The sequence below is a fragment of the Mirounga angustirostris genome, unplaced genomic scaffold (genome assembly GCF_029215605.1).
Source record: "Mirounga angustirostris isolate CCGP_5_RB_7025 unplaced genomic scaffold, mMirAng1.0.hap1 SCAF_3, whole genome shotgun sequence".
Taxonomy (NCBI): domain Eukaryota; kingdom Metazoa; phylum Chordata; class Mammalia; order Carnivora; family Phocidae; genus Mirounga; species Mirounga angustirostris.
Genome location: NW_026991711.1, coordinates 136,238,164 through 136,247,670, shown reverse-complemented (window position 1 = coordinate 136,247,670; position 9,507 = coordinate 136,238,164). Strand labels below are relative to the sequence as shown.

General features: G+C 44.7%; 1 pseudogene; it reads left to right on the top strand.

Annotated features, from left to right (window-relative positions):
• Nucleotides 1-8,052: 8,052 nt before the first annotated feature.
• Nucleotides 8,053-9,052, top strand: LOC123842795 (small ribosomal subunit protein uS2-like; annotated as a pseudogene).
• The last annotated feature ends 455 nt before the right edge of the window (nt 9,053-9,507 follow it).

The window sequence follows — 9,507 nt, the reverse complement described above, 5'->3', positions numbered from 1 at the left end:
CCGCGAGCGTCATGTAGGCCAGCTGGGTAATGGAAGGAGTGAGGAGTGTCATTTCCCAAGGCCAGTGTGCTCGGGGGTCACAGACACAGGAGTGGTGCTGGGGGACAGAACAGACACCTGCCCTATCAGTGAAGAGCTTGATGTCAGCCTTCACCATATATAGTTATGTTTCAAGGGATGTGATTAGATCTGAGTCTAAATGAATTTAAATCTACCTTCCTTGGGATAAGTACTCACTCTCTTCAATAGGGTCAATATGCCAAGCCTACAATTCAAACGCTAGATTTCAAACCCACTTTTTTAAAGACACAAGCAACTTGCAAGATGACCAGTCAAATGACAGAAAAATAGCCATTAGCAACTTTGCCAGTTTATTCTCAGATATGTGGAGCTTAGCTCATTCCTCCAGTATCTTGCTCTTTTAAGTGGTTTTAGGGGAGAAATATTTAAAGGTCAAATCATTTCAGTAAACTTCAGTGATACAATATTGCTAATACCACACACAAAACACCCAGTAAGAGAAGTTGTAATGATTTGGTCTCCTTTTTAAAACACAGCTCCAGTTGCTTGCTGGTTGCACAGAATTGGAAAAGTCATTCACTTTGCATTGGTAAGCAACCCAGAAGGTTCTTATCTAGCCTATGAGGGCAGTGTGTCTACCAGGAACACCACATGGCATGAACACATCTGTACTACAGCTCAGTAGGGACAGACCAAAAGCTGAAGCAGGGGACCTGAGAAGAGGAACTCACCTGGGTCTCAGTTCTACCAACAACCGCTCCAAAAACATGTCCCTTAATTTCTCCATGACTTAATTCCTCCGTGTGTAAATTCTTATGTGAGGTCCACGAAGCTGGCCACTGGAAGAAATCTTGAAAAGTCCTTTCTACTAAGAGCTGCCCCCTTTTCATTAGGTGAATATCAAAGAAACCCTCTTTAATTTTATTAAATCAATAAAATAATCCTCTTAGTACTATTTTACCTTTGGAATAGGGACATAAGTCTCATTCTGTTAATCTCCAGTCTCTTAAAATTCTATAGATTCTAAGTCTTAGACCAAAGCAAGTCCAATCTTGGTGAAGCACAAGTCTGAGGTGTTAAACATTCCACATATGTTTTCTACTGTAACCCTCATAAGGTACAAGACGTTGTATGAGGCAACCTGCTTGTTTATAGAACTGGGTAGACCTGGTCTCCAAGAACTTTCAACATGGAAGTGAACCCAGTTGCACAAATGATTAATATAAATATTAAGAGAGAAAGGAATAAGGGATGCATAGGTCACACAGAAAATAAGAACAGCTACAGAAAACATATCTGGCATATCTCTGTCCAGCCCACAATAACCTTATTTCTCTGAGAACTGCCTCCTCCCTCCAATACTGCACCACAACCATGTTTACTCACCATTGCTCACCTTCTAACTCAGCCACGGCTGTTGGGAACAGGAGAGGATATCTGACCAAGCTGAGCCAAATTCTCTCTCCTGGGAATTTGGAATTGTGATCGAGCGGACCTCTATACTCAATGGAGGTGGCTATTCCTCTGAAGAAGGAGGACAAAGGGAAGAGAAAACAGCAGTCCCCAGACCCTGTGTGTCCCCATCCCCAGAGACAGAGAAGATGGCTGCCCCGATTGCTAACAACTTTGCCCTTGCTGGTTCCAGGCCCCCACGGGGTCCCAGCGACATTCTTATCTTCCTGAAACATCTTTGTTTCCTATGAGAAACTTCCCATTTCTCCTTGAGCTGGCTCTGATTGCCACTACTTACATTCACATCAGCCATGACGAGGATTTGAGCGCTAATATGCCCCTCCTCATATAAAAAAGATAAGGAGAATCCCAAATAGCTAATAATCCAAAAGGCATTTTTGGCTCTGGGGGACACTGTGAAATGAACATGTTTAAACTGGGGAAGTGATAACACCTCAAATGAAAGTACAAGACCACAGCAATGGAAACTTGGTTGGAAAAGGCTGGCAAAGACTGTCCATTTCCTTCGTCCCGACAGAGGCTCTGTTCTTCTCTGCCCTCTGGCCCTTACCGCACATGTACATAGCCCCTCCACCCCCGCCTCATCTCCCCAGCCTGCCCACAGCCACCTCCGCTATGTCCCGCTTAGAGTGTCCTGTCTTTTTCTGCAGGTATTTTTTTTTAAAAGGCTTTTCCTGGTATAGCAGCAAGCAAAGGAGACGTCAGCCTGGGAAAATGGTCGATAGAGAAGGCAAGGAGACCAGAGTTTACCCGCCCCACACCCCCACGCCCCACACCTCTGGTGATTTATAAAACAAATAAAGCCTGAAAGAGAAGTAAGAGAAGACCATGAGGGTTTCCAGAGTGGTTCAGAAGTTTTAAAGAAGAGCCATGTAGAAAGGAAACTGAAGATCCACAGGAATAAAAACTGCTGAGGGGACAAAGGGGAAGAAGTCTATTTCAGAGCCATTTGAATGTCTGTCTGGGGAGGAGTGTGCTGAGCAGGGGTGGGGGGTGGAGGGGGGTGGTGGGTGTGGCAGAAACAATAAGCGGTAGTTACAAAGGCTGGGTAGGGCCCCCGTTCCTGGAAACAGAATCCACCAATTGCATTAGAAGAAATTTCTTTGTATAACCCAAGCTGTTCTCATGGCAAAATAATCTTTTCCTTTTCCTCTTGGCAGCGCCCCATGAGTAAAATTAGGTTAGAAACACACACACTCACACTCTCTCACCCTCACAGATACACAGGTCCAGGCACAGTACCCCACGTTCTACTGCATGGTCCCAGAGTTCCCCTCATCACCTCCCAACACCAACATCTTAAGTAGTTGGCGGACCCACTAAATACCACAGCAACCAAGGACCGTGCCTGGTATCTTACAGATAGCCGCATGGCAAACAGCTTCCAGTTTGTAAGGGCTTTATAGGTAACATCATTCACTCACAAAACAGGGAGGCTGGCGGGAACCTCATGGAACCCACTTCCAATATAACTCCCTCAATTTCCAGATGAAACCAATGAAACCAAGGCTTGCTGTGGTCACAGAAAAAATGATCCTCGTCCAAAGACCCCCTAACCTTAGATTCTTCTTTGTCTCCCAATCTGATAGGCCAGGCCAGCGTGGTCTGGCTTCCCGCCCTAGCCTGCAAGGTGTTGCCAACACCCCTCACAAGTGTCCACTGGAGAGGTTGCCAAGCTCGGCACCCCCTTGGCTCGTTATCTACACGCAGGCTTCTCCCACGACTTTCTGGCTGGCCCTGCTGCCACCTCTCTCTGTGGGACAGCTGTACCAGCTTGGCTGCTGGCGTGTTCGGTCACAGGTCCTGCCTTTGTTCGGTTGCTCAGCTCGGTCAAGTTCCAAATCCTACGGCTACCACCCAGGCACTCCCTCCCCGACTCTCTGCAAACCTGCACCGCCTTGACACTCTGTCACGTAGGACCTGGGGCAACCCAGGTCCGAGGCTTGGACACAGGGCAGAAGAGGGGACTGCAGTGTCTAGGAGCCACCGCTCCAGCAGTCTTCAAGAATCACCCTCCTGGGGGCGCCTGGGTGGCGCCTGGGTGGCTCAAGTCATGATCTCTGGGTCCTGGGGTCGAGTCCCACGTGGAGCCCCACGTGGGGCTCCGTACTCAGCAGGGAGTCTGCTTCTCCCTCTCCCTCTGCCCTTCCCCCTATTCATGCTCATGCTCCCTCTCAAATAAATAAATAAACAAACAAACAAACAAACAAACAAACAAAAGAATCACCCTCCTGCATTTCCTGCCAGTTGGCTCTCTTTAATTATTCTTTTGTGCCTCAATTACCACAGTTCTCGCATGTCCTGAAAGGCTCCTTTCCTGGGAAACACTTGAACCGTTCAGTAAAAATCACTGAGTAGCTTAAAATATCTAGGTCAATGTTTCCAAACTGAGGTCCAAATCAGAAACATGGGGTGCTTGGGGCGCCTGGCTGGCTGGGTCGGAGGAGCATGTGACTCTTGATCTCAGGGTTGTGAGTTCAAGACCCGCGTTGAGCGTAGAGATTACTTAAATAAATAAAGCAAAAATGAAAATGAAAAAAGAAACATGGGGTGCTTGTGGAAAACAAAGGCGAAGGGCTGCATTCCAGGCTTTCTGACAAGAATCTCTTAGAGCCTAGAAATCTGGTTTGTTAATAAGCCCCCCAGATAAATGTGAGGTACACTAATGTTGTAAGACCCAGTGTGGGTCTGACTCAATTACATCTGGCAGTAGGGTGTAATTTTGTTTCCTAGGACCTCCAGATCTTTTCTTATGAGACTTCTGTGAAAAAAAAAAAATACAAAGAACTTTGAAAATGTCAACTTAATGATTAAGATCATTAATATTTGGAAGCAGGAGTCCATTTCTGTCTCCCTGACTTCAGCTTATCACGTCCCAGTAGTAGGTAGGATAATTGCCCAAGGGGGATACTTAAAAACCAAGGGTTCATGGACCACCTTCCCTCCCCATCTCTATACAGAATTTTTAGCCCCCCGCCCCCACTCCCATCCCATGAGATCCATTTCACAGTTTAGTGACCATTTTGGGGGGCACAAATCTATGGATTTCTTTTTGTGTAGCAAGGTCTCTGTAGCCATTGACCTCCATTTTACTTGTTTAGAAAACAAAACAACGTGAAGACTTTTAGAACTAATTTTAACTTTATTTTTAGAAAGAAGTCCACAGGAATGCAGAAGGCACCACTCCCTTCAAAAACCAAATGCTGGCCAAAATACCAAGATAACTAAATAAGATCTTATTCCTGTGCCCAAGATGACTCTTCATCTGTTAACAGAGGGGTAAAAATCGATTTTAGGTCTGCAGCCTTGATCCAACCATGAACAAAGTTGACAAGGCATCTTACACATATTTTGTATCTGCCTCTTGCCTCTGAAGAATTCAAAGCACTTCCACCTAGTTCCCTGTGTCCTCTGTCATGGCACAAGGCAGTTATCCACCCTATTTCATAAGGAACCCCTCTGTGGCCAGAAGAGTATGTTATTTGTCTAAGGTAGAGCACTTCAGTAACAGCAGAATTCTAGAAAGTAGTTAAGTGACTTGATCCTTGGGTCAGAAAACCAAGTGACACTCTTTCCACATGAAGTTGTCTCTTAGAGTATTAAGAACATTTTAATCTTATAGGCATTCAGTCTGCAAATAAAGCTGACCTACAGGTAACACCATTTCTGTATCCTTTTCCCCATCCTTTTACACCTTACTTATTGACACTGGGGTTCTCATAATTATAAAAAGAAAAAAAATAATGAATTAATAAGAGAAAAAAGTAATGAATTCATTAACATTAAGATGTTAAGGACTTAACATATTATTTTCCCTGGAGGTATCTGGATTATGGAAGAGAAATTTAGAAGAGGATTCCCTTACCCAAAGAAATGGCTGGCTGGTTTAAGGATCAGTGAGGTCGGGAACTTTCTGGTATTCCTTTAAAAGTGTACTTATCTGCCCAAGCAGAATGCCAAGACCTGTCTATAAGAGAGAACATGCTAGAACGTAGAAACTATCAAACACAACACACATTTAAGCAACCAAACTGTTCCAAATCACCCCAAGAAGGTGATGCTGGAGAACTGGAATCATGATGTTAAATAAACCTGTAAAAGTCATCAAGCCTGGAGACTGCCACTCTGGACCAAGCTGGAAGAACAAAAACCAGATTTATTCTCCTATCTGAAACAACTGAAAAACCGACAAAATATATGAAACAGCTCTCAAGACATTGGACATCAGGCAGTGAAGGGCAATGATCCCTGAAAGATGAGAAACAGATCAGGTGAGCCCTAAAATTGCTCCAGCTTATTGCACTGAGAGAATTTCCAGGCCACTGCACAAGGAGGAGGGGAACCTGAATGGAGTCTGGCTGTCTCCTCAAGTAGAGAAAACTGGAGAGGCCAAGGTGACTGGAATCCACAGTGGATGTGTGTGGGGGTGGGGGTGCGGGAGGGGTGGAGAGCTGCACAGAGAGAGGACTCTGGAGTTCTGCAGAGTGTCCTCCTTAAGAATTCAGTTGAACATTGTTTAGGTCTGCTTGAGAGGAAACTGCCTGGGACCAGGGAATAGGGTAGACTACTCAGAATGGTCTCAACTCAGTAGTGGGGGAAATTAACCCTAGACTCAACACTGCCTTAGTCCCCTCACTAAGTTTCCCTAGGAAGGAAGAGATCATCTGAATAGCCCTGTTAAAGAAATTGGATTTGCGGCTAAAACCCTTCCCCAAATGACAACCCCTGACACAAATGCCTTCACTTGGTAAGTTTACCAAATGTTTAGAGAAGCAATAATATCAATTCTATACAAACTCTCCCAGAAAGCTAAAGAAAAGGAAATACTTTCCAATATTCTATGATGCCAGCATTAGTCTGACACCAAAATCTTGACAAAGATATTACAAGAAATGAAAACTACAGACCTACATTCTTCATGCAAAAAGGCAAGAATTCTTAACAAAATTTTAGCAAATTGAACTGACAATATATAAGAAGGGTAATACATTATGACCAAATAGGGTTTATCCTTGGAATGCATGCCTGGTTCAGCATTTATATGTTATACATTATGGGTTCTGTTTCTCTGGAAAACCCTGACTAACACAATACAGATGACAAAACTTATCAAATTGTACTTTAAATATGTGCAGTTTGTTATAAGTCAGTTATACCTCAGTAATTAGACCTCAATAAAGCTGCTCTTTTTAAAAAGAAAACAAATAAAACACACACATCATCCAGCCTATGAAAGGAACACATGATAGGAGTGCTACCATTCTCCGAGCCCGTGGCGGACATGGCCAGTCAATCATATAGTGATCAGGCAATGTTACCCGTCACAGTCAGGTCTTGAGATACCATCTACTTTGCACCTCTCACCCAGGTCAAACACCTGGTGTAAAACTGAGGCCCAAGGGCCGGCCCAATTAGAGCAATTTGAAACTGGTATTGAGGTCTCCTGGTTGCAAGTCCCATGTGCTTTCCACAATGCAAGTGTGAGAAAATTGGAGTAGCAGGAGACTAAAGCCAGAATTTGATAAGGAAAGGCTCACAGAAGACCATGAGAAAAAGAGCAAAGACTTAAATGAGACGTCAGATGTGAACTTTTTGAAGAATGCCAATGAAGTGTTGTGGTGCTGGTTCTAAATACATCTATTTTTCATAGGACCAATACTAGTTTTCATGCAAAGATAAGCATTATCTACCAGAAAATTGATGGAATTCTTATTTTTTGTATTTTTAATAATGAAAATATTAAAATTACTCAAACTGGTGGGTTTTTTTAAAATATTTATTTATTTATTTATTTTAGAGAGACAGCATGTGTGTGAGTGGCAGAGGGGCAGAGGGAGAGGGAGAGAGAGAGAATCCCAAGCAGACTCCCCACTGAGCACGGAGCCCGATCTCACGACCCTGGGACCATGACCTGAGTTGAAATCTAGAGTTGGACACTTAACCAACTGCGCCGCCCGGGCACCCATCCAACTGTTTTTGACCTAACATAAGAGTGATTCTTCAGGCCAGAAAACTGCCTTATTTGCAAATAAGGCCAAGAAGCAAAATCATCTGAGATTACACAAAATATAAGCCAACAAAATCATATGTAGATACACAGAAATAATATCAATCTTGGTGAGAAAATACATCATTGGTTTGAAATGCAAATATTTCTCTTAAAAAGCGGTGACTTATTTAGTAGCTATCGGTAAGCCATAGCTCATTAATAATAATCACATGTGCCTATCACCATACAGACCGAGTCCCAGCTGATGGTAAACACCAGGCAAATCCACAGCATTATGACGCTTGTGAATTCCCATAAGCCGGCGCTAGGTTTTCTCATCTTCGTCTTGTCAGGGCTGGCAGAATCCCTGGCATATGATCAGTCCTTTCTTCTTGCTCCCAGCCTCTTCGCGTGTGAGAGAATAAATGTCCTTGCTGTCTGAGCCAGTCAAGTTGAAGTTCTCTTACTTGAAGCCAAGGACATCAGAACGGTCACAACTACCGCCTGTTTTCCTAGTTATGGGGGAGGGATAGTAAAATCTGCTTAAAAGGGTTTTGAGGGCCTTTCCGCGCTACCCAGGGAAGGGTCCATATGGCGTTGCTTTGCGTTCCCGTCGTAACTTAAAGGGAAACTTTCACAATGTCCGGAGCCCTTGATGTCCTGCAAATGAAGGAGGAGGATGTCCTCAAATTCCTTGCAGCAGGAACCCAGTTAGGTGGCGCCAACCTTGACTTTCAAATGGAACAGTACATCTACAAAAGGAAAAGTGATGGTATCCACATCACAAATCTGAAGAGAACCTGGGAGAAGCTTCTGCTGGCAGCTCGTGCCATCATTGCCGTTGAAAACCCAGTGATGTCAGTGTCACATCGTCCAGGAACACTGGCCAGCGAGCTGTGCTGAAATTTGCTGCTGCTACTGGAGCCACTCCTATTGCTGGCTCCTTCACTCCTGGAACCTTCACTAACCAGATCCAGGCAGCCTTCCGGGAGCCGAGACTTCTGGTGGTTACTGAGCCCAGGGCTGACCACCAGCCTCTTACAGGGGCGTCTTATGTTAACCTGTCTAAGGCCGACTCTCCTCCGCACTATGTGGACATCGCCATCCCTTGCAACAACAAGGGAGCTCACTCGGGGGGTCTGATGTGGTGGCGGCTGGCCGGGGAAGTTCTGCGCATCCGTGGCACCATTTCCCGTGAGCACCCGTGGGAGGTCGTGCCTGATCTCTACTTCTACAGAGATCCTGAAGAGATCGACAAGGAAGAGCAGGCCGCTGCTGAAAAGGCTGTGACCAAGGAGGACTTTCAGGGTGCGTGGACGGCTCCAGCTCCTGAGGTCGCTGCTACTCAGCCTGAAGTCGCAGACCGGTCTGAAGGCGTGCAGGGGCCCTCAGTGCCTATTCAGCAGTTCCCTACTGAAGACTGGAGCGCCCAGCCGGCCCCTGAAGACTGGTCTGCAGCTCCCACTGCTCAGGCCACTGAATGGGTAGGAACAACCACTGAGCGGTCTTAAGCTGCTCTTCCACAAAGGCAAACAAAATGGAAATAGAAATGGGAAGGGTTGACGGAAAATAAACAGTTTGTAAAAGTCGAAAAAAAAAAGGGGTTTTGAGGATAGTTGATGAACTAACACATTTAGAACCCCTTGCACAGTGATGGTCTCGGAAAGTACTAAGTCAATGTGAGTTCCCTTCCTTCCCCTTGCTCTCTTATGAAACTTTCCATTTAAATATTAGGGAGGCAGTGTTCAACACACATGAAGCTTCACAAACTAATGATGTAATGTATGGTGATTAACATAACATAATAATAACACACACACACACGAAGCTTATCAGACTGTCTATCCATTATGTCACCTGCTAGTCTTGATGCCACCAATTTTGAAAAGATTCCTTATTGGGATTAACTATGATTTTCTCATTTTTGTTACTGTTAAACTCACTAAAGGATTTATTCCAGAGAATTATTAAAAGAGGGTCTGTGAATAAAAACTTCAATTTGCACTAGGAAAGCAACCACAAAA